This window comes from Triticum urartu, chromosome 7A (assembly GCF_056163025.1).
Source record: "Triticum urartu cultivar PI428250 chromosome 7A, HENAU_Tu73, whole genome shotgun sequence".
Classification (NCBI taxonomy): domain Eukaryota; kingdom Viridiplantae; phylum Streptophyta; class Magnoliopsida; order Poales; family Poaceae; genus Triticum; species Triticum urartu.
Window position 1 is genome coordinate 280,682,110 of NC_141879.1, and position 27,597 is coordinate 280,709,706.

A 27,597-nucleotide genomic window follows, 5' to 3' on the forward strand; every position below is an offset into this window, starting at 1 on the left:
AAACGCGACGTTATCGGAACTAACCCGAAGAAGCAACTCCGGAAAGAAGCAAACAACATAGTAAACAACCATCATATAATCATGGCAGGATGCACAATCAAGTATGATGCATGTCCGGTTTAATGAGGCATGGCATGGCAATATGCACAAGCAAAACTACAAGTTAAGTGGAGCAAAATATGCAACGAGTTGCATATTGACGGAACACCACAACAATTATTTAGTTCACTCCCGGTTAGGTACTCAACAATATTAAAAGTTGGTTAACATGGCAAGAGGTGAAGCATAACAAAACTATACCATCTAAACAATTTAAATGGGGACGGATATAACAAACAACAAATCCGGTAAATCCCCATATGCATTAGCAATTTAATGCAACTAGAGTTTTAAACATTTTAATTGTTGTTAACATGATGCGGATGACATGAACATGTTTATGCAATTTTTTATTAAAAGTGGGCAAGAGCATTATGAAGCATTTGTCACCGTGGTGGAAAGAAAAAGGGTGCCACGGCAACGATAACGAAAATGGTGTCACGACAACATTCCGGTTCCGGTAACTCGATTGAGATACCGATGCAAAGGAGAAGTGTGCGGATGCGTGCAAAAGATGGTGGGGCGCTCCCAGATACCTGGTGTCCCAAGAGTCGACGACGGTGTCAAACAAGGGAACAACTAACGTTCACGGGCGGATTACAACAACCAACATGCATCTCATACAACTCATGCATATGGTCCACGAGTGGTCGTCTCGAGGTTATACCTTCGAAGCGTGCCTTTTCGAAATGGATCAAGTTCGATGCGGTGTAGGGGAAGTAGACGTTCTCGGGATGTTCGTAGTGGAAGTAGTCATTCTCGCATGCTCTAGGGTCGACGGTAGAGGTTCTCGTGATCTCGACGGCGGTAGTGGTACATGTTTTCCTGTAGATGTTCGGGCGGCAGTAGTGGTAGACGTTTCGAAGGCGTTCGAGTCATCGGTAGCAGTACTTGGTGAACCCCGAAACGGTTTTGGCGTCTTCGCGAGTAGGGGTACTTGGCGGTTCCATGTAGTCGAACTTGAGGGGCATCGACGTCGTGGTACTTGTCGAAGGTAATGGTACTTGGGTTGTAGCCGGCCTTGGCGGGTCATCATGTATTCGTACATGTTCTGAAGATGTTCATGTCATCGTAGCCATTCGAGTCTTGGAGTGATGGTAGTCGTACACTTGAAGGCAGTAGACGAATTGGCGGTCCAGCGAGCAACGTTGTGGTGTATAGATGCAGCGATGGGCTCGATCACGAAAGTGTTGCCAGGATGCGGCTGTCATAGCCACATGAACAAGAGCATGGTGAAGGACACGGACAAGGCAGGAGGAGGCCTCGGCATGGAGGAGAGCGGCGGGGTAGGGGAGATCCCGCGAGGAGGCAGCAAAAGTGCGGCTCCTAACCAGAGGAGTCGCGGCCATGGGAGGAACGGCGAGCAGATGTGGCTCCGTTGGAGCTGCTCGCTGGCGGCGGCCCGAAACAAAGGCGCGGTAGAGGAGCGGGCGCAACAAGGGAGGCGGGACGCACAGAGCAGAGGCTAGCGGCGGGGTACGTCCATGGTTCACGGCAAGGACGAGCAGGACGACGACGAAGGTCATGGGGCTCCTGCTCCTACTGGAGGCGACGAAGACAGGTGCGGCTGCCCATGGAAGGAGCGGAGGCGCGGCGCTCTGGGCCGGCAGGGGCGCTGGTCGCCGGCAGGGGCGGCTGGAGGCGCGACGGTGTGGTCGCTACGTTGACGGAAGCCGAGGCGATGCGAGGTAGGGGCGTTGGAGTTGGGTGCTCGAGGAGCTGCGCTGCAGGATCGGGATCCATGGCAGCTGCGGGCATGTCGGCGTCGGGGAAGGAAGCGGCGCACCGAAGGGGTCGAGGGGTGAGGGAGGCTGCACAGTCGAGAGGGAAATGGGGATCCGGCAGAGGGGGTCGGCGCGCCCTCTCCTGCGTGTGGTGACGGCGCGGGGGAGGAGAAGGGATCAAGGGAGAGAAGGGAATGCTGGCTCTAGGTGGCTAGGGTTAGAGTTAGGTGGGCCGGCGCGGGAGGCCCAGTGGAGAGGGAGGCGCAGATGGGCCTTGCTGTGGATGGCCTATAGGTCGGCTGGGCTGGCTCCTCTCTCCTCTCTTGTAAAAAAAGAAATAAGGAAATCCCAGGCTCAAAGAAGGAAAAAGCCCAGCAAAATTGAAAAGGAAAAAGAGGATATAAACATACCCTTGTGCTCCTGGATTTAACTAGTATTTGAATAAAATGCCTTGGCAATTTTAGAGGCTGCAATTATTATGCAAGTTTGAAAATAACTCAAACTCGAATAAATCTGTAGCCCAACCAAAACACTTCCAAAAGACCTGAAAATTGGAGGAGGTGGTCTTGGCACGGCCTAGTATATATAGGGAAAAGTTGAACATTTAAAGAAAGATGAGAACGCCACTTGCAATAAATGGGTGAAAATTTGAAAGAAGGAAGAAGTGAAATGGTTTGCACTTGGATAAGGGCCTTGGAGGAAAGAACATGGATGCAAAAAATAGTTTAGAAACAAGAGGGATTTATAATGCAAGTTTGTTGCGATTAATTCCAAACTAATGGAATATTTTATATAGCTCCCTAATAATATTGGGAGGATATGTTATAAAGCGAACTCACCATGTGAATTCCCTCGATTTAAATGGACCGAAGATCCATGCAATTTATTTAGTTGAGTTGCAAAAGATTTATGAGATGATGGCATGATGACATGATGCATTGCAAAAATAAAAGGGTAGGCACAAATGAAACACACGGCGGAACCCGGAACATATGGAAGTCTTCTCGAGCATCGGTCTCGGGGCGTCACACATATGCAGATATGGCCTCGGAACACCATGACGGAAAGGTCGAGCATGAATCATATAGTAGAAATGATCAACATAGTGATGTTCACCATTGAAAACTACTCCATCTCACGTGATGATCGGACATGGTTTAGTTGATATGGATCACGTGATCACTTAGATGATTATAGGGATGTCTATCTAAGTGGGAGTTCTTAAGTAATATGATTAATTGAACTTTAATTTATCATGAACTTAGTACCTGATAGTATTTTGCATGTCTATGTTGTTGTAGATAAATGGCCCGTGTGTTGTTCTGTTGAATTTTAATGCGTTCCTAGAGAAAGCTAAGTTGAAAGATGATGGTAGCAATTACACGGACTAGGTCCGTAACTTAAGGATTATCCTCATTGCTGCACAAAAGAATTACGTCCTGGAAGCACCGCTGGGTGCCAAACCCGCTGCAGGAGCAATGCCAGATGTTATGAACACCTGGCAGAGCAAAGCTGGTGACTACTCGATAGTTCAGTGTGCCATGCTTTACGGCTTAGAACCGGGACTTCAACGTCGTTTTGAATGTCATGGAGCATATGAGATGTTCCAGGAGTTGAAGTTAATATTTCAAGCAAATGCCCGGATTGAGAGATATGAAGTCTCCAATAAGTTCTATAGCTGCAAAATGGAGGAGAATAGTTCTGTCAGCGAGCATATACTCAAAATGTCTGGGTACCACAACCTCTTGACTCGGCTGGGAGTTAATCTTCCAGTTGATAGTGTCATTGACAGAGTTCTTCAATAACTGCCACCAAGCTACAAGAGCTTCGTGATGAACTACAATATGCAAGGGATGGATAAGACAATTCCCGAGCTCTTCGCAATGCTAAAGGCTGCGGAGGTAGAAATCAAGAAGGAGCATCAAGTGTTGATGGTCAACAACACCACCAGTTTCAAGAAAAAGGGTAAAGGGAAGAAGGGGAACTTCAAGAAGAAGAACAAAAAAGTTACTGCTCAAGTGAAGAAGCCCAAGTCTGGACCTAAGCCTGAGAGTGAATGCTTGTACTGCAAAGGGACTGGTCACTGGAGGCGGAACTGCCCCAAGTATTTGGCGGATAAGAAGGGTGGCAAGGTGAAAGGTATATTTGATATACATGTTATTGATGTGTACCTTACTAATGCTCGCAGTAGCGCCCGGATATTTGATACTGGTTCTGTTGTTAATATTTGCAACTCAAAACAGGGGCTACGGATTAAGCGAAGATTGGCTATGGACGAGGTGACGATGCGCGTGGGAAATGGTTCCGAAGTCGATGTGATCGCCGTCGGCATGCTACCTCTACATCTACCTTCGGGATTAGTTTTAGACCTGAATAATTGTTATTTCGTGCCAGCGTTAAGCATGAGCATTATATCTGGATCTTGTTTGATGCGAGATGGTTATTCATTTAAATCAGATAATAATGGTTGTTCTATTTATAGGAGTAATATCTTTTATGGTCATGCACCCTTGATGAGTGATCTATTTTTACTAAATCTTGATAGTAGTGATACACATTTTCATAGTATTGAAGCCAAAAGATATAAGTTTAATAATGATAGTGCAACTTATTTGTGGCACTGTCATTTAGGTCATATATATTGGTGTAAAGCGCATGAAGAAACTCCATGCTGATGGGCTTTTGGAATCACTTGATTATGAATCACTTGATGCTTGCGAACCATGCCTCATGGGCAAGATGACTAAGACTCTGTTCTCCGGAACAATGGAACGAGCAATAGACTTATTGGAAATAATACATACTGATGTATGTGGTCCAATGAGTGTTGATGCTCATGGCGGGTATCGTTATTTCCTGACCTTCACAGATGATTTGAGAATATATGGGTATATCTACTTGGTGAAACATAAGTCTGAAACATTTGAAAAGTTCAAAGAATTTCAGAGTGAAGTGGAAAATCATCGTAACAAGAAAATAAAATTTCTACGATCTGATCGTGGAGGAGAATATTTGAGTTACGAGTTTGGTCTTCATTTGAAACAATGCGGAATAGTTTTGCAACTGACGCCACCCGGAACACCATAGCGTAATGGTGTGTCCGAACGTCGTAATCGTACTTTATTAGATATGGTGCGATCTATGATGTCTCTTACTGATTTACTGCTATCGTTTTGGGGTTATGCTTTAGAGACGGCTGCATTCACGTTAAATAGGGCACCATCTATATCCGTCGAGACGACACCATATGAACTATGGTTTGGCAATAAACCCAAGTTGTCGTTTCTTAGAGTTTGGGGCTGCGATGCTTATGTGAAAAAGCTTCAACCCGATAAGCTCGAACCCAAATCAGAAAAATGTGTCTTCATAGGATAGCCAAAGGAGACTGTTGGGTACACCTTCTATCACAGATACGAAGGCAAGATATTTGTTGCTAAGATGGATCCTTTCTAGAGAAGGAGTTTCTCTCAAAAGAAGTGAGTGGGAGAAAAGTAGAACTTGATGAGGTAATTGTACCTTCTCCCAAATTGGAAAGTAGTTCATCACAGAAATCGGTTCCAGTGATTCCTACACCAATTAGTGAGGAAGCTAATGATGATGATCATGAAACTTCTGATCAAGTTACTACCGAACCTCGTAGGTCAACCAGAGTAAGATCCGCACCGGAGTGGTACGATAATCTTGTCTGCAAGTCATGTTACTTGACCATGACGAACCTATGAACTATGAGGAAGCGATGATGAGCCTAGATTCCGCAAAATGGCTTGAGGCCATGAAATATGAGATGGGATCCATGTATGAGAACAAAGTGTGGACTTTGGTTGACTTGCCCGATGATCGGCAAGCCATAGAGAATAAATGGATCTTCAAGAAGAGGACTGACGCTGACGGTAATGTTACTGTCTACAAAGCTCGACTTGTTGCAAAAGGTTTTCGACAAGTTCAAGGAGTTGACTACGGTGAGACCTTCTCACCCGTAGCGATGCTTAAGTCCGTTCGAATCATGTTAGCAATTGCCGCATTTTATGATTATGAAATTTGGCAAATGGATGTCAAAACTGCATTCCTTAATGGATATCTTAAAGAAGAGTTGTATATGATGAACAAGAAGGTTTTGTCGATCCAAAAGGTGCTAACAAAGTGTGCAAGCTCGAGTGATCCATTTATGGACTGGTGCAAGCCTCTCGGAGTTGGAATATACGCTTTAATAGTGTGATCAAAGCATATGGTTTTATACAGACTTTTGGAGAAGCCTGTATTTACAAGAAAGTGAGTGGGAGCTCTGTAGCATTTCTGATATTATATGTGGATGACATATTGTTGATCGGAAATGATACTGAATTTCTGAATAGCATAAAAGGATACTTGAATAAGAATTTTTCAATGAAAGACCTCGGTGAAGCTACTTATATATTGGGCATCAAGATCTAGAGATAGATCAAGACGCTTAATTGGACTTTCACAAAGCACATACCTTGATAAAGTTTCGAAGAAGTTCAAAATGGATCAAGCAAAGAAAGGGTTCTTGCCTGTGTTACAAGGTGTGAAGTTGAGTCAAACTCAATGCCCGACCACTTCAGAAGATAGAGAGAAAATGAAAGTCATTCTCTATGCTTCAGCCATAGGTTCTATCATGTATGCAATGCTGTGTATTAGACTTGATGTGTGCCTTGCTATTAGTTTAGCAGGGAGGTACCAAAGTAATCCAGGAGTGGATCACTGGACAGTGGTCAAGAACATCCTGAAATACCTGAAAAGGACTAAGGATATGTTTATCATTTATGGAGGTGACAAAGAGCTCGTCGTAAACTTTTACGTCGATGCAAGCTTTGACACGGATTCGGATGACTCTAAGTCACAAATCGGATACGTGTTTTTATTGAATGGTGGAGCTGTCAGTTGGTGCAGTTCCAAGCAGAGCATCGTGGCGGGATCTACGTGCGAAGTGGAGTACATAGCTGCTTCGGAAGCAGCAAATGAAGGAGTTCATATCCGAACTTGGTGTCATACAAGGTTGTTAGAATCGCGATTCTGTTATACGATTCAACGACTTTACGATCCAAACTAACCCCTATGTTTCTATGATTTTAGTTCATAGAATCTACGTTTCTACGATCCTGATAGTGAAGATTCTACGATTTGCGATCCTACCATCGGAGCTCCGATCCGATTCAAAATCACAATTCTGACAACCTTGGTGTCATATCAAGTGCATTGGGTCCAATGAAAATCTTGTGTGACAATACTGGTGCAATTGCCTTGGCAAAGGAATCCAGATTTCACAAGAGAACCAAGCACATCAAGAGACGCTTCAATTCCATCCGTGATCAAGTCAAGGAGGGATACATAGAGATTTGCAAGATACATACGGATCTGAATGTTGCAGACCCATTGACTAAGCCTCTCTCACGAGCAAAACATTATCAGCACCAAGACTCCATGGGTGTTAGAATCATTACAATGTAATCTAGATTATTGACTCTAGTGCAAGTGGGAGACTGAAGGAAATATGCCCTAGAGGCAATAATAAAGTTGTTATTTACATTTCCTTATATCATGTTAAATGTTTATTATTCATGCTAGAATTGTATTAACCAGAAACTTAGTACATGTGTGAATACATAGACAAACAGAGTGTCACTAGTATGCTTCTACTTGACTAGCTCGTTAATCAAAGATGGTTAAGTTTCCTCGCCATGGACAAGAGTTGCCATTTGATGAATGGGATCACATCATTAGAGAATGATGTGATTGACTTGACCCATCCGTTAGCTTAGCACTATGATCGTTTAGTTTATTGATATTGATTTCTTCATAACTTATACATGTTCCTATGACTATGAGATTATGCAACTCCCGAATATCGGAGGAACACTTAGTGTGCTATCAAACGTCAAAAAGTAACTGGGTGATTATAAAGATGCTCTACAGGTGTCTCCGATGGTGTTTGTTGAGTTCGCATAGATCGAGATTAGGATTTGTCACTCCGATTGTCGGAGAGGTATCTCTGGGCCCTCTCGGTAATGCACATGACTATAAGCCTTGCAAGCAATGTGACTAATGAGTTAGTTGCGGGATGATGCATTACGGAACGAGTAAAGAGACTTGCCAGTAACGAGATTGAACTAGGTATTAAGATACCAACGATCGAATCTCAGGCAAGTAACATACCGATGACAAAGGGAACAACGTATGTTGTCATGCGGTTTAACCAATAAAGATCTTCATAGAATATGTAGGAACCAATATGAGCATCCAGGTTCCACTATTGGTTATTGACCGGAAGTGAGTCTCGGTCATGTCTACATTGTTCTCAAACCCGTAGGGTCCGCACGCTTAACGTTCGATGACGATCGGTATTATGAGTTTATGTGTTTTGATGTACCGAAGGTAGTTCGGAGTCCCGGATGTGATCATAGACATGACGAGGAGTCTCGAAATGGTCGAGACATACATATCGATATATTGGAAGGCTATGTTTGGACATTGGAATGGTTCCGGATGAGTTCTGGCATTTACCGGAGTACCAGGGGGTTACCAGAACCCCCCGGGGAGTCAATGGGCCTTATTGGGCCTTAGTGGGAGAGAGGAGGAGGCGGCTAGGTGGAGGGTTCCCCCCAAGCCCAATCCGAATTTGGTGTGGGGCCGGCCCCCCTTTCCTTCCCTCTCTCTCCCTCTTCCTTCTTCTCCTACTCCAACTAGGGAAGGGGGGAACCTACTCGTACTGGGAGTAGGACTCCCCCTTGGGCGTGCCATAGAGAGGGTCGGCCCTTCCCTCCTCCCCTCCTTTATATACGGGGGAGGGGGCACCCCATAGACATACAAGTTGACAGTTGTCATAGCTGTGTGCGGTACCCCCCTTCACAGATTTCTACCTTGGTCATATCATTGTAGTGCTTAGGCAAAGCCCTGCGTCGGTAGCTTCATCATCACCATCATCACGCTGTTGTGTTGACGAAACTCTCCCTTGGCCTCAGCTTGATCAAGAGTACGAGGGACGTCGCCGAGCTGAACGTGTGCAGATCTCGGAGGTACCGTGCATTCGGTACTTGATCAGTTGGATCACGAAGACGTTCGACTACATCAACCGTGTTACTTAACGCTTCCGCTTTCGGTGTACGAGGGTACGTGGACACACTCTCCCCCCTCATTGCTTTGCATCTCCTAGATAGATCTTGCGTGATCGTAGGAAATTTTTTGAAATAAAGTGTTCCCCAATAGCTGGCTCATCAAGTGAACCCCAAAATGGAAGTTTGCAATGGTAGGAGAAGTCCTATAGTGAAATGGAATATGGTTCAGCATAAAGCATAAATGACACCCTAGACTCATGTGGAAAATATTTAAATCCTTTGACAAATGATTCAATGAGAAGATGGCGCTATTCACACTTATCTAAGAGGTAGGGACCGAGACCGGCATTGTGAACATATTGCTCAAATTCCTCCTTAATGCCCACCTGCATCATATACTCATCGCAAGGCCATGAGCAAGTTCTGGTGGCAGCATCTTGCGTGGAACTTTCACTTGGTTCAACGTAAGACCGGCGAGCAGAGCTGTCACTAGAGGATGCCCCCAAGGATCTGTTGGGCAATGTAGTAATTTCAAAAAAAATCCTACGCACATGCAAGATCATGGTGATGCATAGCAAAGAGAGGGGAGAGTGTTGTCTATGTACCCTTGTAGACCGTAAGCGGAAGCATTACGCGGTTGATGTAGTCGTATGTCTTCATGATCGACCGATCTTAGTACCGAACGTTCGGAACATCCGCGATCTGCACACACTCGGCTCGGTGATGTCCCATGAACTCTCGATCCAGCTGAGTGTCGAGGGAGAGCTTCGTCAGCACGATGGCGTGATGACGGTGATGATGATGCTACCATCGGAGGGCTTTGCCTAAGCACTACGATGATATGACCGAGGTGGATTATGGTGGAGGGGGGCACCGCACACGGCTAATGGATCAATGATAAACTTGTGTGTCTATGGGGTGCCCCTGGCCATGTATATAAAGGATGGAGGGAGGAGGAGGCTGGCCCTCATAGGACGCGCCCAAAGTGTGGAGTCCTACTAGGACTCCCTAGTCCTAGTAGGATTCCACTTCCCACATGGAATAGGAAAAAGGGAAGGGAGAAGGAGAAGGAAGGAAGGGGGCACCCCCTTTCCCTAGACCAATTCAGACCAGTCCATCGGGAAGGGGCGCGGGCACCCTTGAGGCATTTCTCTCCTTTCTCGTCTAGCCCATTAAGGCCCAATACAAATTCGCGTAACTCTCTGGTACTCCGAAAAATACCTGAATCAACTGGAACCTTTCCGATGTCCCAATATAGCCTTCCAATATATTGATCTTTGCGTCTCGACTATTTCGAGACTCCTCGTCATGTCCCCGATCTCATCCGGGACTCCGAACAAACTTCGGTCATCAAATCACATAACTCATAATACAAATCGTCATAGAACGTTAAGCGTGCGGACCCTATGGGTTCGAGAACTATGTAGACATGACCGAGACACATCTCCGGTCAATAACCAATAGCGGAACCTGGATGTTCATATTGGCTCCCACATATTCTACGAAGATCTTTATCGGTCAAACCGCATAATGATATACGTTGTTCCCTTTGTCATCGGTATGTTACTTGCCTGGGATTCGATCGTCGGTATCTCAATACCTAGTTCAATCTCGTTACCGGCAAGTCTCTTTACTCATTCCGTAATGCATCATCCCATAACTAACTCATTAGTCACATTGCTTGCAAGGCTTATATTGATGTGCATTACCGAGAGGGCCCAGAGATACCTCTCCGATACACGGAGTGACAAATCCTAATCTCGATCTTTGCCAACTCAACAAACACCATCGGAGACACCTATAGAGCATCTTTATAATCACCTAGTTATGTTTTGATGTTTGATAGCACACAAGGTGTTCCTCCAGTATTCGGGAGTTGCATAATCTCATAGTCTGAGGAACATGTATAAGTCATGAAGAAAGCAGTAGCAATGAAACTGTAATGATCATAATGCTAAGCTAACGAATGGGTCCTGTCCATCACATCATTCTCCTAATGATGTGATCCCGTTCATCAAATGACAACACATGTCTATGGTTAGGTAACATAACCATCTTTGATAAACGAACTAGTCGAGTCGAGGCATACTGGGGACACTTTGTTTTGTCTATGTATTCACACATGTACTAAGTTTCCGGTTAATACAATTCTAGCATGAATAATAAACATTTATCATGAATTAAGGAAATAAATAATAACTTTATTATTGACTCTAGGGCATATTTCCTTCAGTCTCCCACTTGCACTAGAGTCGATAATCTAGTTCACATCGCCATGTGATTTAACACCAATAGTTCACGTCACCATGTGATTAACACCCATAGTTCACATCGCCATGTGATGAACACTCAAAGGGTTTAATATAGTTAGTAATCTTAGTTCACATCACCATGTGATTAACATCCAAAGAGTACCAAGGTGTGATCATGTTTTGCTTGTGAGAGAAGTTTAGTCAATGGGTCTGCCAAATTCAGATCCATATGTATTTTGCAAATTTCTATGTCTATAATGCTCTGCACGGAGCTACTTTAGATAATTGCTCCCACTTTCAATATGTATCTGGATTGTGACTTAGAGTCATCCAGATCGGTGCCAAAGCTTGCATCAACGTAACTCTTTACGACGAACTCTTTATCACCTCCATAACCGGGAAATATTTCCTTAGTCCTCTAAGGATAATTTCGACCATTGTCCAGTGATCTACTCCTAGATCAAAAATGGTACTCCCTTGCCAAACTCAGGGTAGAGTGTACAATAGTTCTGGTACACAGCATGGCATACTTTATAGAACCTATGGCTGAGGCATAGGGAATGACTTTCATTCTCTCTCTATCTTCCGCCGTGGTTGGGATTTGAGTCTTACTCAACTTCACACCTTGCAACACAGACAAGAACTCTTTCTTTCACTGTTCCATTTTGAACTACTTCAAAAAACTTGTCAAGGTATGTACTCATTGAAAAATATATCAAGCATTTTGATCTATCTCTATAGATCTTGATTCTCAATATGTAAGTAGCTTCACCGATGTCTTTCTTTCAAAAACTCCTTTCAAACACTCCTTTATGCTTTCCAGAAAATTCTACATTATTTCTGATCAACAATATGTCAGTCACAAATACTTATCAGAAATATTGTAGTGCTCCCACTCACTTTCTTGTAAACACAGGCTTCACCACAAGTCTGTATAAAACCATATGCTTTGATCACTTTATCAAAGCATATATTCCAACTCCGAGATGCTTGCACCACTCCATAGATGCATCGCTAGAGCTTGCTTACCTTATTAGCACCTTTAGGATCGACAAAACCTTCTGGTTGCATCATATACAAATCTTCTTTAAGAAATCCATTAAGGAATGCAATTTTGACATCCATTTGCCAGATTTCATAAAATGAGGCAACTGCTAATATGATTCGGACAAACTTTTAAGCATCGATACGAGTGAGAAAATATCATTAGTCAACACCTTGAACTTGTCGAAAACATTTTGTGACAATTCAAGCTTTGGAGATAGTAACACTACTATCAACGTCCGTCTTCCTCTTGAAGATCCATTTATTCTCAATGACTCACCGATCATCGGGCAAGTCAATCAAAGTCCAAACTTTGTTCTCATACATGGATCCCATGTCAGATTTCATGGCATCAAGCCATTTTGCAGAATCTGGGCTCATCATCGCTTCCTCATAGTTCGTAGGTTCGTCATGGTCTAGTAATATGACTTCCAGAATAGGATTATCGTACCACTCTGGTGCGGACCGTACTCTGGTTGACCTACGAGGTTCGGTAGTAACTTGATATGAAGTTTCATTATCATCATCATTAGCTTCCTCACTAATTGGTGTAGGAATCACTGGAACTGATTTCTGTGATGAACTACTTTCCAATTCGGGAGAAGGTACAATTACCTCATCAAGTTCTAATTTCCTCTCGCTCACTTCTTTCGAGAGAAACTCCTTCTCTAGAAAGGATCCATTCTTAGCAACAAAATATCTTGCCTTCGGATCTGTGATAGAAGGTGTACCCAAGAGTTTCTTTTGAGTATCCTATGAAGATGCACTACTCCGATTTGGGTTCGAACTTATCAGTTTGAAACTTTTTCACATAAGCATTGCAACCCCAAACTTTAAGAAACGACAACTTTGGTTTCTTGCCAAACCATAGTTCATGCGGTGTCATCTCAACGGATTTAGATGGTGCCCTATTTAACGTGAATGCAGCTGTCTATAATGCATAACCCCAAAACGATAGTGGTAAATCGGTAAGAGGCATCATAGATTGCACTATATCCAATAAAGTACGATTATGACGTTCAGACACACCATTATGCTATGGTGTTCCAGGTGGCATGAATTTGTGAAACTATTCCACATTGTTTTAGTTGAAGACCAAACTCGTAACTCAAATATTCGTCTCCACGATCTGATCGTAGAAACTTTATTTTCTTGTTACGATGATTTTCCACTTCACTCTGAAATTCTTTGAACTTTTCAAATGTTTCAGACTTATGTTTCATCAAGTAGATATACCCATATCTGCTCAAATCATCTGTGAAGGTTAGAAAATAACGATACCCGCCGCGAGCCTCAACACTCATCGGACCGCGTACATCAGTATGCATTGTTCCATTGTTCCAGAGAACGGAGTCTTAGTCATCTTGCCCATGAGACATGGTTCGCAAGCATCAAGTGATACATAATCAAGTGATTCCAAAAGCCCATCAGCATGGAGTTTCTTCATGCGCTTTACACCAATATGACCTAAACCGCAGTGCCACAAATAAGTTGCACTATCATTATTAACTTTGCATCTTTTGGCTTCAATATTGTGAATATGTGTATCACTACGATCGAGATTCAATAAACCATTTATTTGGAGTGTATGACCATAGAAGGTTTTATTCATGTAAATAGAACAACAATTATTCTTTGACTTAAATGAATAACCGTATTGCAATAAACATGATCCAATCATATTCATGCTCAACGCAAACACCAAATAACATTTATTTTAGGTTCAACACTAATCCCGAAGGTAAAGGGAGTGTGCGATGGTGATCTTATCAACCTTGGAATCACTTCCAACACACATCATCACCTTGCCCTTAACTAGTCTCTGTTTATTTTGCAACTCCCGTTTCGAGTTACTACTCTTTAGCAACTGAACCAGTATCAAATACCGAGGGGTTGCTATAAACACTAGTAAAGTACACATCAATAACGAGTATATCCAATATACCTTTGTTAAGTATGCCATCCCTCTTATCCGCCAAGTAACTAGGGCAGTTCCACTTCCAGTGACCATTTCCTTTGCAGTAGAAGCACTCAGTTTCAGGCTTGGCTCTAGCTTTGGGCTTCTTCATGGGAGTGGCAACTTGCTTGCCATTCTTCTTGAAGTTCCCTTTCTTTCCCTTGCCCTTTTACTTGAAACTAGTGGTCTTGTTACCCATCAACACTTGATGCTTTTCTTGATTTCTACCTTCGCCGATTTTAGCATCGCGAAGAGCTTGGGAATTTTTTTCGTTATCCCTTGCATATTATAGTTCATCATGAAGTTCTAGTAACTTGGTGATAGTGACTAGAGAACTTTGTCAACTACTATCTTATCTGAAATATTAACTCCCACTTGATTCAAGCAATTGTAGTACCCAAACAATCTGAGCACATGCTCACTGGTTGAGCTATTCTCCTCCATCTTGTAGGAAAATTATTGTCAGAGGTCTCATACCTCTCGACACGGGCATGAGTATGAAATACCAATTTCAACTCTTGGAACATCTCATATGCTCCATGTCGTCCAAAACATTTTTGAAGTCCTGGTTCTAAGCCGTAAAGCATGGTGCACTAAACTATCAAGTAGTCATCATACTGAGCATTGTCAAATGTTCATAACGTGTGCATCTGCTCCTGCAATAGGTCTGTCACCGAGCGGTGCATCAAGGACAAAATACTTCTATGCAGCAATGAGGAGTCCTCACATCACGGAGCTAGTTCGCATCATTGCTACTAACATTTTTCAACTTATTTTTTCTCTGGGAACATAAAAAAATAAACGGGGAGCTACATCGCGAGCTATTGATCTACAACATAGTTATGCAAATAATATCAGGACTAAATTCATGATAAATTAAAGTTCAATTAATCATATTACTTAAGAACTCCCACTTAGATAGACATCCCTCTAGTCATCTAAATGATCATGTGATCCAAATCAACTAAACCATGTCCGATCATCACGTGAGATGGAGTAGTTTTCAATGGTGAACATCACTATGTTGATCATATCTACTATATGATTCACGCTCAACCTTTCGGTCTCAGTGTTCTGAGGCCATATCTGCATATGCTAGGCTCGTCATGTTTAACCCGAGTATTTTGCGTGTGCAAAACTGGCTTGCACCCGTTGTATGTGAACGTAGAGCTTATCACACCCGATCATCATGTGGTGTCTCGGCATGATGAACTGTCGCAACGGTGCATACTCAGGGAGAATACTTATACCTTGAAATTTAGTGAGAGATCATCTTATAATGCTACCGCCGAACTAAGCAAAATAAGATGCATAAAGGATAAACATCACATGCAATCAAAATATGTGACATGATATGGCCATGATCATCTTGCGCCTTTGAACTCCATCTCCAAAGTACAATCATGATCTCTATCATCACCAGCATGACACCATGATCTCCATCATCTTGATCTCTATCAATGTGTCGTCACATGGTCATCTCGCCAACTATTGCTCTTGCACCTATTGCTATCGCATAGCGATAAAGTAAAGCAATTATTTGGCGCTTGAATCTTATGCAATAAAGAGGCAACCATATGGCTTCTGCCAGTTGCCGATAACTTCAACAAAACATGATCATCTCATACAACAATTTATATCTCATCACGTTTTGACCATATCACATCACAACATGCCCTGTAAAAACAAGTTAGACGTCCTCTACTTTGTTGTTGCAAGTTTTACGTGGCTGCTACGGGCTTAGAAAGAACCGTTCTTACATACGCATCAAAAACCACAACGCAGTATAGTGATTGCCTTTTGATCTTCAGAAAGAACCCTGTTCATTGAATCCGATTCCACTAAAGTTGGAGAAACTGACACCCACTAGCCACCTGTGTGCGAATCACGTCGGTAGAACCAGTCTCGCGAAAGCGTATGCATAATGTTAGTCTGAGCCGCTTCATCTAACAATACTGCTGAATCAAGAATCAACTAGTGATGGCAAGCAATATATATACCCACGTCCACAACTCCTTTGTGTTCTACACGTGCATATAACATCTACGCATAGACCTGGCTCTGATACCACTATTGGGGGACGTAGTAATTTCAAAAACTTTCCTACGCACACGCAAGATCATGGTGATGCATAGCAACCAGAGGGGAGAGTGTTGTCTACGCACCCTTGTAGACCGTAAGCGGAAGCGTTATGACAACACGGTTGATGTAGTCGTACGTCTTCACGATCGACCGATCCTAGTACCGAAAGTACGGTACCTCCACGATCTGCACACGTTCGGCTCGGTGACGTCCCACAAACTCTCAGTCTAGCTGAGTGTCGAGGGAGAGCTTCGTCAGCACGACGGCGTGATAACGGTGATGATGATGCTACCGTCGCAGGGCTTCGCCTAAGCACTACGGTGATACGACCGAGGTGGATTATGGTGGAGGGGGCACCTCACACGGCTAAGGGATCAATGATCAACTTGTGTGTCTATGGGGTGCCCCCTGGCCACATATATAAAGGATGGAGGGAGGAGGTGGCCGGCCCTCATAGGGCGCGCCCAAAGTGTGGAGTCCTACTAGGAATCCCTAGTCCTAGTAGGATTCCACCTCCCACATGGAATAGGAAAAAAGGGAAGGGGGAAGGAGAAGGAAGGAAGGGGCGCCCCCTTTCCCTAGTCCAATTCGGACCAGTCCATGGAGAAGGGGTGTGGCCACCCTTGAGGCCTTTCTCTCCTTTCTCGTATGGCCCATTAAGGCCCAATACGAATTCCAGTAACCCTCTGGTACTCCGAAAAATACCCGAATCACTCGGAACCTTTTCGATGTCTGAATATAGCCTTCCAATATATCGATCTTTACGTCTCGACCATTTCGAGACTCCTTGTCATGTCCCCGATCTCATCCGGGGCTCCAAACAAACTTCGGTCATCAAATCACATAACTCATAATACAAATCATCATAGAACGTTAAGCATGCGGACCCTATGGGTTCGAGAACTATGGAGACATGACCGAGAAACGTCTGCGGTCAATAACCAATAGAGGAACGTAGATGTTCATATTGGCTCCCACATATTCTACGAAGCTCTTTATCGGTCAAACCGCATAACGATATACGTTGTTCCCTTTGTCATCGGTATGTTACTTGCCCGAGATTCGATCGTCGGTATCTCAATACCTAGTTCAATCTCATCACCAGCAACTCTCTTTACTCGTTCCGTAATGCATTATCCCACAACTAAATCATTAGTCACATTGCTTGCAAGGCTTATATTGATGTGCATTACCGAGAGGGCCCAGAGATACCTCTCCGATACACGGAGTGACAAATCCTAATCTTGATCTATGCCAACTCAACAAACACCATCGGAGACACCTGTAGAGCATCTTTATAATCACCCACTTACGTTGTGACGTTTGATAGCACACAAGGTGATCCTACGGTATTCAGGAGTTGCATAATATCATAGTCTGAGGAACATGTATAAGTCATGAAGAAAGCAGTAGCAATAAAACTGTAACGATCATAATGCTAAGCTAACGAATGGGTCTTGTCCATCACATCATTCTCCTAATGATGTGATCTCGTTCATCAAATGAAAACACATGTCTATGGTTAGGAAACATAACCATCTTTGATAAACGAACTAGTCAAGTAGAGGCATACTAGGGACACTTTGTTTTGTCTATGTATTCACACATGTACTAAGTTTCCGGTTAATACAATTCTAGCATGAATAATAAACATTTATCATGAAATAAGGAAATAAATAATAACTTTGTTATTGCCTCTAGGGCATATTTCCATCAGGATCGTCTCCTCAAGGAACCCCTTCCAAACAGGTTCATCATGTCCGCATACAATTTTCTGAAAATAAAAATTTTGGAGTGACGGAAATTTGTCAACAAAACTTTGTAAGATTGATAGCAACTAATCATGGGGATACATAGAGGCATAACAAGCATTCAAACAACTTAGAACACTAAGAATTCAACATGCAAGCACATCTACAGCAGCACCAAGAGTAGCTATTTATTCGAAGTATAAACCATTAAAACAAAAACTAATTGGACAAATGAAGGAGTCACATACCAAGCAACAATCTCCCGATACAGTTTCGGAAATGGAGCTTCGAGCAGAGAGATCGAAATTGGCAGCAAAATGAGCAAGAACTCGGAAGAGAGAGGGAGAGTGATATTTTTTCTAGAGGTAGGTGACAACATGGGCTAAAGAGATAAGTGAGGGGGGCCACATGGGGACCACAACCCCCAGGGCGCGCCAGGGGGTGTTGGTGCGCCCAGGTCGGTTGTGCCCACCTGGTGCACCCCCCTCTGGTTATTCTTGCACCAAAAATTCTTAAATAATCAGGAAAAAAGTCATATAAAATTTTCAGGGCATTCTGAGAACTTTTTTTTGGGTCATTTTTTTATTGCACGGGAAATTCAGAAAACAGACAAAACATGGAATTTTATTTTATTTAACTTATAAAAACAGAGAATAAAAAGTAAGGACGGAAGGTAGTGCTTACTAAATTCATCAACTTCATATTGTTCAAAAATGATTCGTTAATAAGGTTGATCAAGTCTTATTAACAACCACTTTCGGTTAGCATGAAACCGAAGAACTTTCGTAAATCACTAAGTTACTTCAATGGGGATATGCATTTCCCCAACAATAAGCATTTTGTATTTCTTTTTGACAGTAGGTAGAGGTATTTGAAAACTTCCAATAGTGATTGTCAGAGATTTTTCAATAACATTAATACCATTCACTTGGAATTGTTTCTTCGGAAAGTGCACCGTATTGGGATGCCCCGAGACCGTTGCGCCAGGTGTCTTCCAGTTATTCGTGTTGTTGCCTTCTCATTCGTTTGCACGTTGCATCTTGCCATGTCACCATCCGCATTGCATCATCATGTTTTCAAAACTTGCATCCGTCTGGGTTCCCCCAGTTCCGTCTGTTGTCCGTTCTGAGCCCAACCACACTCGCCCGCGCCCGCGGCATGTCCGAAATATTATTTTATAAGTGGCCAGAAAATGTTCTCGGAATGGGTTGAAAGTTGGCACGCGGTGTTGTTATGTTGTAGGTAGGCCGCCTGCCAAGTTTCATCACATGCGGAGTCCGTTTGACGCCCCAACGGATAACTATAGCGGCATTATAGTCGGTCAAATCATCGGACGTTTCCGGTCTCCGGAAATGGTTGCCGGGTTGCATTCCCCCTCTCTCTTCTCAGCCCAACCACACACTTGACCTCGTTCGCCTAACCCCTCTTTGCAATGCGTCGACCCCTCACGCACGTTCAAAAACTTCCCCGGACCCGACCCGGGCAGTCGTCACCGTTGGATCCGGATCATCCCCAAACATCTGCAAAACATCACCTTTTTCTTATTTGGACTCCCTAGCCTATTTTTCCTGACCGTCTGATTTTGATCGGAGGACGAGATAGTCCCTGATCTAACCCACTCACTATATAAACTAGTCCAACCCTAGACCAATCCCTAAAACCTAGGCTTCTTGTCCCATCGCGCCGCCACCCGCTCTATCCCCATCGGGATCACCAGCAACCAACCAGTGCGCTCCACCAATCCAAGCCCCCGATCCAATCCATCATCCAACCATCTCCCTCGATTTGCGCCGCCGCCCAACCACAGCCGCCCCCGCTCCTCCTCAGTTTCCCTCGCCCGCAGCCACCTCCTCCTTGGGATTTTCCCCGATCCATCCATCGTCTCCACCAAATCGCAGAGACCAACCAGCCCCTCTCGATCCCGTAGGAGCCTGAGCTCCTCCCGTTTGCTCCTTCCTCCATGGCGCTGTCGCCGCTGGTGTACCCAGCCACCTGAACCGCGCCCTCTCTTCTCCGTCGACCAGGACAGGCCTCGTCCCGCTCCTCTCCTTCCTCTTTGGTTCTTCTCCCTCTCTCTCACCCCTCTGTCTCTTTGTTTGAGTAGGAGCCCCACGATGCCGACATGGTTGGCTGCCCCAGCTTCGCTGGCCTCTAGCCCCTGCTGCCGTGGATCCGGCGAGACCCTCCTCGAAAACTGTGCAAGTTCCTTCCGCCGGAGCCCCGCAGTCCCGTGTCGTCGCCTCCTCTTCATCGATTGGGAGGACGAAGAGCAGTGCCTCCCCTGCCCGACGCCATGGATGGCCATTGCCCCGCTGGTCCGAGGCCAAGTCCCGCTTGATTCTTCTGCTTCGCCACTGCTCCTCATCGGCCTTCCCTGCACGCCTGCCGCCGCAATTTCCGTGCGCCCGCTCGCAGCGCCATCGTAGCCTCGCACCGCTGGAAGCTCCCTATCACGCCTCTGCTTATGCAGTCGAGCAGGAGGAAGACGCCCCTGCCTCGAGCCACTCCAGCGCGTCAGCCGCGTGTTGACCGCGCCCTCACCCTGGCCTAGCTCCTACGACAATGTCGGCCTCCTCAAGCGCCACCCAGCGAACCAGCCGGCCCACTGCTCCATCGTCCTGGGCCGAAGCCCATGGTGAGGCCCCAGCGCCTCCTTGGTTTTTTTTTCTTTCTCTCTGCTGGCCCAACATGCTTCAGATTCGGCCCATGTATGTTTTTTTAGCATGTGCAATTTGTCTATTTATCCAGAGACAGCAGTTTTGCAGTTGAGCCCCTAAACTTCATGCATATAATAACTTAATAACCGTGCATCGGTTTAAAATGATTTATATATGAAAAATGCTTAGAATTGTGTCTAGTTTCACAATATCCAACTTTCATTCTTGTTTGAGATGTTTAAAATGATGTTTGGTTAAATTTGCTCCTATGCGATGCTAAAATGCTTTATTTCATAACTTAATAACCGTAGCTCCAAACTTAACAAACTTTATATGTAAATGGGGTAGAAAATGCCTAGGTTAACATGGTGGCATCACTTTGCATGTTTAATAACTCTAAAATACGGTTTAGGGCAGAACAGTACCAAATCCATAAATATGCACATGAGGTTTTTTCGGACTTGTTGCTTGTTGTTCCGGCCTCATTTAAACTTGCCTAGATAGGTAGTTTTCATTTGCTTCACCTCTTGCCATGCTAACCAACTTTTAATATTGTTGAGTACATAAACGAGGCCGAACTAAATAATTGATGTGCTGTTTCGTCAATATGCAACTCATTGCATATTGAGCTCCACTTAACTTGTAGTGTTGTTTGTGCATATTTCCATGCCTTGCTTCATTAAACCGGACATGCATCATACTTGTGTGCACATCATGTCATGCTTATGTGATGGTTGTTTACCATGTTGTTTGCTTCTTTCCGGTGTTTCTTCTTCGGGTTAGTTCCGATAACACCGCGTTTGTGAGGATCCGTTAGACTACGTCCGTTTGTCTTCTTCATGGACTCGTTCTTCTTCCTTGCGGGATCTCAGGCAAGATGACCATACCCTCGAAATCACTTCTATCTTTGCTTGCTAGTTGCTCACTCTATTGCTATGCCGTGATACCTACCACTTGCTTTATCATGCCTCCCATATTGCCATGTCAAGCCTCTAACCCACCTTTCCTAGCAAACCGTTGTTTGGCTATGTTACCGCTTTGCTCAACCCCTCTTATCGCTTTGCTAGTTGCAGGTGAAGATGGAGTTTGTTCCATGTTTGGAACATGGATATGTTGGGATATCACAATATCTCTTATTTAATGAATGCATCTATATACTTGGTAAAGGGTGGAAGGCTCGGCCGTATGCCTGGTGTTTTGTTCCACTCTTGCCGCCCTAGTTTCCGTCATACCGGTGTTATGTTCCTTGATTTTGTGTTCCTTACACGGTTGGGTGTTATGGGGACCCCTTGACAGTTCACTTTGAATAGAACTCCTCCAACAAGGCCCAACCTTGGTTTTACCATTTGCCTCACCACCACCTACTTTTCTCTTGGGAGTCGCGCTCCTGAGGGTCATCTTTATTTTAACCCCCCCCCCCCTGGGCCAATGCTTTTCTAAGTGTTGGTCCAACCTGAGCGATGTCCGGCGCCCCCTGGGCAACCAAGGTCTATGCCAACCCGATGTCTGGCTCATCCGGTGTGCCCTGAGAACGAGATATGTGCAGCTCCTATCAGGATTTATCGGCACATCCGGGCGGCTTTGCCGGTCTTGTTTTACCATTGTCGAAATGTCTTGTAACCGAGATTTCGAGTCTGATCGGGTCTTCCTGGGAGAAGGAATATCCTTCGTTGACCGTGAGAGCTTGTGATGGGCTAAGTTGGGACACCCTATAGGGTTTTGAACTTTCAAAAGCCGTTCCCGCAGTTATGGGCAGATGGGAATTTGTTAATGTCTGGTTGTAGAAAACTGGACACTTAACTTAATTAAAATGCATCAACCACGTGTGTAGCCCTGATGGTCTCAGCGGAGTCGAGGAAGTGAACACGGTTCTGGTGTTATGCTTGAACGTAAGTAGATTCAGGATCACTTCTTGATCACTTCTAGTTCATGACCGTTGCTTTGCTTCTCTTCTCGCTCTTATTTGCGTAAGTTAGCCACCATATATGCTTAGTGCTGCAGCTCCACCTCACTAGCCTTTCCTACCCATAAGCTTAAATAGTCTTGATCGCGAGGGTGTGAGATTGTTGAGTCCTCGTGGCTCACAGATTACTTCCAAAATCAGATGCAGGTGTCGTTGATGCCAGTGCAGGGGACGCTACCGAACTCAAGTGGGAGTTCGACGAGGATTCGGGATGTTACTATGTGTCTTTTCCGGACGATCAATAGTGGATCCCAGTTGGGGCGATCGGGGATCTATGCATTTGGGGTTGTCTTTATTTATGTTGGTTCCGTAGTCGGACCTTGATTGTATTCTGGATGATGTAATGCTATATTTATGTATTGTGTGAAGTGGCGATTGTAAGCCAACTCTTTATCCCTTTCTTATTCAGTACATGGGATGTGTAAAGATTACCCCTCTTGCGACATGCATACTATGCGGTTATGCCTCTAAGTCGTGCTCCGACACGTGGGAGATATAGTCGCATCGTGGGTGTTACAAGTTGGTAATCAGAGCCTTCCCCGACTTAGGAGCCCCCTGCTTGATCGAATCGCTGACGTTGTTGAGTCTGGAAAAATGTTTTGAGTCTTATAGGATTATATATATCGGAGAGTAGGATTCTTTTTACTCCTCAGTCCCTTCGTCGCTCTCGTGAGGCCTTCTGACGTAGAGTTAATTTTGTCTCTTCTCTTCTCAAATTTCACTAAAAAAATTATTTTTTTTAGGACCACGCGGGTATCTTGGAATCGTTCCGATGGTTTTGTGACGAGAACATTGTTCTTGGTGCCTCCTGGCATTTAGGGGTTGTGGCAGTGTCCCGGGGAGTTGAGCTCCGAGGTGTTGTCGTCACAATTTTATCGTTGCAGTTCTGGAATACCTGAGTTTCGCCGACATCGAAAATCTCCTTTATGCAGTTGTTGGTGAGATAACCTCGACGCCACCCAGTACTGGGGCGGGAGTTCGGGAGTATTGCCATAACTTGTATAACGGATGCTTTTCGAAGGTTGAGGTAAATGATTTCCGAAGGTTTCTTGGTTATGTGTTGAAGCATGGATACAGCTGGATGTAGGATTTGCTAGTTTTGGGTGAGATATTATGCTTCCCCTGTATCCCCAACACCTGATTGCATAACTAGAAAGTTTTGGAGTTTATAAGTGGGAATTCAAGTATCACGTAGGATATCTTTCCAACAGACACATGATACGATATGGGATCTATCATATGTTTGTTTCTGGCTTATTCTGCAAGCCAATCCTTTGTTTTGTTTTGAGTTGTGGTATTCGAGTTGCTTCAATGTCAAGTGTTGAATCCATACCTTTTCCTAAGCGGTGTTCTCACATTTCTATGTGAATACTAATCCTTCATGATAATCGTGATTTTCATGTCAATCCTTTTCAACCAGCGTGCTCCTCTTCAAGTGGATTCGATCATTTTCAACATCCGCAAGATCAACTCTAAGTTTTCTCAACGGTATCCTTTCCTTCTGCCCAAGTTGACTTTGTTTTCCCACCCTCCCACCCTTTTTCTTCAAGGACTCGGATTTCTTAATCCGTTATCCATTTTATTGATGTGAGGTCTCTTCATCTTTTTCTTTCAAGTTTCGATCCGGTGAATTATCGTGAAGATACTAACAAAGCTTCAAGTTAAACATTCTTCGTTCTATTTCTTCTACGGTGGATGCAATTCAAGATTTTGGGTTTGATTATATCCCTTTTCCTCATTTTAAATGCTTTCCCATGCCGTTGCACCTCGTAATCATTTACTTCTCGTCATTCAATTGTTCCGGAGTGCCGAAGATATCTCAGGATATTCTTCTTTTAGTTCAAGATCCGCTCAACCTATTTCAAGGTTGTTATCTCATTCAAGCCATTTAATTCAACCGGCGCAATATCCCTTTCAAGTAATCGTTCGATGGTGTATCTTTTGAGTGGGCCCTAACCCACATGTCTTTTCCCAGGATCTTACCTGACTCTTCTAATTTTTCTGGAGTTATTCTCAAATTCTTTTCAAAGTTTGACGTAAGAATGAGTTATCATCAGCCGAATGTCTTTCTCCAAGATCTTTCAAATTCTTTTCGTTGTTGGTTCAACCTTTCTAATTTTCATTCCAGAGTGCCTAAACAATTCATGGTGGTGTTTCTCATCGTCATTCTCAACATTTGAAGACCGAAGAAGAGTTTTTCCTCCAAATCTTACCCGTTCTCTCAAGATGTGTGGTTCTAGCTTGATGCCATCCTCTCAGAATTGTTTTCGATTGTGAGAATTCTTTTCAACCATCCGGAGTAATTCAAGATTCTTTAAGTTTGATTTCTTCAAAGGCCATCATTTCGGATTATTCATTCCAGCTTTCAGCTCTCGTTCTCCAAATCTTATCGGTGCATCATTCAAGTATTATCTAATAAACTCGAGATCTCTTCGTTCACTTGCATCTAAATTCTCTCAAGTATCTTCATTCGTTCTCTAATTCTTCCCAGTGTTTTGTGCCTTTGCTACTTTCTATTTCAATTCTTATGGTGGTTCGTTCAAGATTTCTTTTCCTTCTTTATCATATTAATTTATCCGTGGTTTCAGTCCTACCGGTGGTTCATTGAAGACCTTCCCAAGTTGTGCAATATCTATCGTAATCCTTTCTACGAGAATAAGTAGTATGCCAAATCCGTTGCTTGTCATCAATTTAATTGATGAAGGATAAGCATAATGTAATTCTTATTCTTGTTTCATCCAAGTGATCTAATTTCTTCTTTCCGGAGTGGTCCATCATATCACATTCTCGGTTCGAGATGCTTTATCTTTTCTTCCGGAGTTCCAAGTTTCCACTTTTTCTCGTCGCAAAGCTTCATCCAATCATTGCAAGGCTTCACCTTGTGTTTTCAACCTCTCTTTCCTTCCGTTTGATCATCCTTTTGTTACCGGAGTTCTTCATGGAGGCTCTACATGATGGTTCATAAAGGATTTAATTCCTTCTCGAAGTATTCATCAAGATTCTTTTCAAAGGAGCTCAAGTATTCTTCATCTTGCATTCCAAATTGAAATTCTTTCTACCTTATCTTTTGGGATGGTGTTATGTCATTCTTGAGAATTTCTCTTCGTGTTTCACGATTCACAAGTTGTCAGCAATGAGATATTTAAATCCACCATTTTCTCTTCGTTCAAGAGATCCTTTCAACCCATCAATCTCTTCATTGGAATTATCTTGGGTTATATTTCATCGAAAGCTTTCCCTAAGGATTGTTGCAAATTATGGTGCTCATAAATGACCCAAGTTCTTCTTTCATCCTCCGGGTGAAATAAGTTTGTCATCTCCTTGTTAACCTTAATCCAATCTATTGTTTTCGTTAGTGGAGGAATTTCACCTCATAATTTTGTGACGTTTTCCATAAGCCCACTACAAGTTTATTTGTTTCGTTGTTAGTTTTCCAACAACTCCGTTATAACCCTCTTGGAAGGGTGCTTTCCAAGCCCATTTGTGGCAGAAGTTGGCATTTTCTTCACCATTCTGTCATTCCAATGATCTATCGTCTATTATTTCTTCTGGAGGCATAGTGATATTGCTCTCTTCACTAATCATCTTGTATTTGGAGGATCGTGTTCTTTCCTGTGCTTATCCATTTAACCGGAGCGTTGTGTCATATCCTCAAGTTCTTTTCATCTTATCAAGTTTTCTTCTCTTTTGTACCGGAGTGTTGTCCAAATTATATCATTCTTATTCTTTCTCTATCTTGTTTTAACCGGAGTGTTGTGTCTATCATTCATCTTCTAACTGGACTCTCATCCAAGTGCTTTCTTTTTCCAAGATCATATTCTTTACCTTTCATTTTCTAACCGGAGTGTTGTCGTAATTGATCTTTATTGTTCCTCGTACATCTCGTTTCAACCGGAGTGCTTGCATATACTTCTTGTCCATTGCAACTCTTTTCTTATGTCTTTCAACCTACAAGGTTCTAGTAAGGTTCCTTGTTCCCCTTTTCTAACGGAGTGCTTTCAACTTCATTCATCTCTGTTGTATTCTTTTCTCGAAATTGTTAAACTCTCAAGGTTTGCAGTTTCACTCATTTGTCAAAGAAGCAACTAAGTTTTACCTCTTCTCTTCCTCTTCCGTTTCCCTCTGGTGCCTTCCTAGATCTCGGGACGAGACCCTCTCATAGTGGTGGAGTGTTGTGACGCCCCGAGACCGTTGTGCCAGGTGTCTTCCAGTTATTCGTGTTGTTGCCTTGTCATTCTTTTGCACGTTGCATCTTGCCATGTCACCATCCGCATTGCATCATCATGTTTTCAAAACTTGCATCCGTCCGGGTACCCCCAGTTCCGTTCGTTGTTCTGAGCCCAACCACACTCGCACGCGCCCGCGGCATGTCCGAAATATTATTTTATAAGTGGCAAAAAATGTTCTCGGAATGGGTTGAAAGTTGGCACGCGGTGTTGTTATGTTGTAGGTAGGCCACCTGCCAAGTTTCATCACATTCGGAGTCCGTTTGACGCCCCAACGGATAACTATAGCGGCATTATAGTCGGTCAAATCGTCGGACGTTTCCGGTCTCCCGAAACGGTTGCCGGGTTGGATTCCCCCTCTCTCTTCTCAGCCCAACCACACACTTGACCTCTTTCGCCTAACCCCTCTTTGCAATGCGTCGACCCCTCACGCGCGTCTGAAAACTTCCCCGGACCCGACCAGGGCAGTCGTCACCGTTGGATCCGGATCATCCCCAAACATCTGTAAAACATCACCATTTTCTTATTTGGACTCCCTAGCCTATTTTTCCTGACCGTCCGATTTTGATCGGACGGACAAGATAGTCCCTGATCTAACGCACTCACTATATAAACTAGTCCAACCCTAGACCAATCCCTAAAACCTAGGCTTCTTGTCCCATCGCGTCGCCACCCGCTCTATCCCCATTGAGATCACCAGCAACCAACCAGTGCGCTCCACCAATCCAAGCCCCCGATCCAATCCACCATCCAACCATCTCCCTCGATTTGT